At 40.8% G+C, this 3,377-nt stretch overlaps 1 long non-coding RNA gene across 1 annotated transcript; it reads left to right on the top strand.

The window, feature by feature from the left end:
- Positions 1 to 334: 334 nt before the first annotated feature.
- Positions 335 to 2,584, top strand: LOC132893821 (uncharacterized). Its single transcript, XR_009655597.1, has 4 exons — positions 335 to 746; positions 1,242 to 1,506; positions 1,845 to 2,004; positions 2,497 to 2,584. It is a non-coding gene; the product is annotated as an uncharacterized LOC132893821 (long non-coding RNA).
- The last annotated feature ends 793 nt before the right edge of the window (positions 2,585 to 3,377 follow it).

Here is a 3,377-nt window from a genome sequence, read left to right as displayed (position 1 = left end):
TACTTTTCATTGTATTTGATCATTATAATGTAATTTTACAAACAGATTTTCCTGACTTTGTGGCTAATATGAAGTCTCATGCATAATAGTTTATGCGCATGCGTCGTTACTTCTTCTATTGTTCTGGTGTCTCCGAAGGGACCGTCTTACAGCACCCCTAGAGGTGTGGCATGTGTATTGCATCGTTTTCAGCAAGCATTGCGTTGCCATATGGACCTGATATTTTACTGATTGTTGCCCATTTGGACGCGATATATTTTTAAATAACATCTCGTTGCCGTTGTCGTGTGGATGTAGCCTAAGTGAGGACGAGTTAGAAAAACGGGTTAATTTCTCCTATGTTTATGTTTACACGTTTTGTTCAGACTGCTTTACACCCCAATCCAGTGGGTGGCGGTAATGCCCCCATTAGACCCCTTTCACTGACGTCACCCGAAACCGGAAGTAAACAAACCCTGCGCCATATTGGAAGACCAACAAACTCGTGATTAGGGGGAAATAACGGCAGCGTGCGGTATGTGAACCCACGAGGCACTTGGTTCATCAAAAACCTACAATGGTAAACTTTTGTGCTGTGTTAGGGTTCTAACAAAGCTGATGGGAAAGGTGAAAAGAAGTCTTTCTACAGAATACCAGCTGTGATTGAGACACAAGCAAACCAAGGAGCTTTCTGCCAGGAGACAGAGAGAGGATTTAGCTGCTTTATGCAGAGCGGATCTGAATACTTCAAGTCTATTTTGTTACTGGTAAGTCACTAGGCTAGAGTGTTGTAGAACATTTTTTTAAATGTCTAAATTAGAAGATTTGAAGTGTGCTCGTGTATTTGGGGGGTACGGGAGTAGGGGGCCAGATGAAGTCCACCTTTGGGGAAAAAAGATCCCCCCCCTCCACAATGCTGGCTACGGGCCTGAAATTGCCACTGTTTGTCTTATCCTGCTTACACATAGATACGAGTAAATGATATAAGTATAAGTGATAATGATAAGTAAATGATAAAAAAAGAACAAAAACCAGTTTACTTTCTTAACTCAGCAATGGATTTGACCTTCTATCTTTGAAAGTTTTTTTGCAAATAACTTAACATTTCCAAGATGATCATAAATTAATTCTAAGAAGATTGAAAGTGTTACAAAACCTGCATCTTATACCTAACTGGTGGGAATGGTGGTGTTACAACTTATCCTGGTGTTACTTTCATACCCGGTGTCTCTCATCTCTGCTGTATTGACTTTCATTTCAAGGCATGATATAAAAAAGGGCCAGTACGTATACGTAGCGATATGTCGTTGGATGTCCCACGCTGTCCCATAATGCAGTGCGATTACCACTGCTGTTTACTGGATGACGTCATTTTCGTTATATACCTGGGTGCACGTGAAACTCCCACACCACTCGGTTGGATCGCGACTCTCTTGTGGATCGGCCTGCTGTTACGCTTGGACCATTGAAACAACATTGAGAAAAACACTGGACCACGCTACATTTTCATTCATCCCTGGACATCTGGTACGTACCATTATTCAGTCACTATTAATAAAGGGAATTTCGAATACAATTTCAAGCAGTTTAAGAAGTTATGATGAACTTCAGTCATATCACGCGTTGGAGAAATTTCCCTCAACTAGTATCCATTTGAAACAACAACAATGCAGATGCATTATTCAATCGAAAAACGAGTCGAAGTAGTTGTCTTGTTGGAGTGAAAACTTAGCGTTGGTGTGAAAACTTAGCGTTTAAATCGAGCATGTAGGCCTAGGTCGCATGTCGTTTTGAGCTGACCTGTTCTTTTGTGTAGCCTCATTATTGTCTCATTATTGTCTTCATGCTACATTTTATTCTATCAGGTGTCTACCTTAGCCCTTTGTGGAGGAACCGACGTAGGGGTCACAGTGAGGCGGATGCTGCGTAGCCTCCTGGTCAACAGCTTGGCCAGCCAATTTAACTGGGCTGGAAAGGGGGAAAAAACTGCGTTTAAGGACACCAAGATCCATGATGTCCTGTTTGGTAGGTTATGCATGTGCACAAAGCTGTAAAAGAGGGTAAAATAGTAAGCTGTCGCAAGTACTTGCACACTACTTCTAAACGTTCTTTGATAACTCCTTCACTAACTGTAACATTACGATTATAACGACAAACATATTGTGAAAGATGCAAAGGATTAAAAAGGATTAAGAAACTCACCAGGCGCCTTACTCAGGAAAAGCAGGTGTGCAGGCAAGTCCAGGGAGGCTGACTGAGTGACGAACGGTCCGGTAGTGGCATTTCTATTTCCGCTTTGTGTCAATGGGGAAATTAAAATGTTTTTTTTTTTTTTAATCCCGTTTAAATTGTCACAAGATTCACATCTATGGTTTCTGATTTTTACATATATTTTCTGTACTAGTACCATTACTTGCCACCTACCACTAGAGTGTGACGTGCATAGTCTTAACAACTCAAACTTTAACAATTATCACCATGCAAAGTCTCAATGTTGTTTTGTTCTTTTTCTTTCAGATGCTCTACAAAAGCAGCTGCCAGGGAGCACACACGCTACTTTTAGTGACGCAATCAAGAAGTGGCTTAAGTATGCGCCAGAGAGAGAGGGAGGGATGAGGAGACGTGAGGTAGGGTGGCATTTAGAAACTCATAGCCTACTGCTGACTTTCTTTATCAATGCTGCATCAAATTAATTTTGGTTATGTTTTTCTGTTTCCATGTACAGGTGTCTGCGCCGCAGGAGGAATAGGCCACAATTATAAATTATAAATAAATCATAAAATGTTTCTAAGAACTTGTTCGTGTGTTCTGTTCCTTATAAATGTTAAAAGTTATGCCTCATTAGATAGCTTGACAAACATTAGGAGAGGTGCATTGTTGCATGCATTTTTATATCCTTTTGTACATAAAACAGGACGTAGCCTACGCACATTGACATAAATTAAGTTTCACTTTCATGGTTGAAGTATGCATGTGTGTGTTCATCCTAGGCAAGAGCCCCGATGCTTTATTGTTAGCTAGTTTAATTTAGCCTGTTTTGCTTAATTTGTAGCCTTCCTGTTGTACATAAAACAGGAAGTAAAGTTGGATGAATCATCGCCGAAAATTAAACTATAAATCGACCGAAATCCGTAGTTGAATAAAGGGTGAAAGGGGATCTATTCTCTGTCGGCCACCATCCACTTTTCAACGTCGTTTCAACGCAAACTCGTATGAGCAAAGCGGTGTTGAATCAACGCCGGTGATCCACGATGATTCGACGGTGTATGGTCGAAGAACATGCCGATGATTCTCCGTCGAATCAATGCCCTTTTGCTATCTGGGTATGCTGTATGTACCTTTTTGACCCTGTATGTATAATATTGACCCTGTGTTGATTTCAGAAAACTCAAAGAACT

This window comes from Neoarius graeffei, chromosome 11, assembly GCF_027579695.1.
Source record: "Neoarius graeffei isolate fNeoGra1 chromosome 11, fNeoGra1.pri, whole genome shotgun sequence".
NCBI lineage: Eukaryota > Metazoa > Chordata > Actinopteri > Siluriformes > Ariidae > Neoarius > Neoarius graeffei.
The sequence above is the reverse complement of the archived record's forward strand: the minus strand, read 5'-3'. Positions and strand labels throughout refer to the sequence as shown.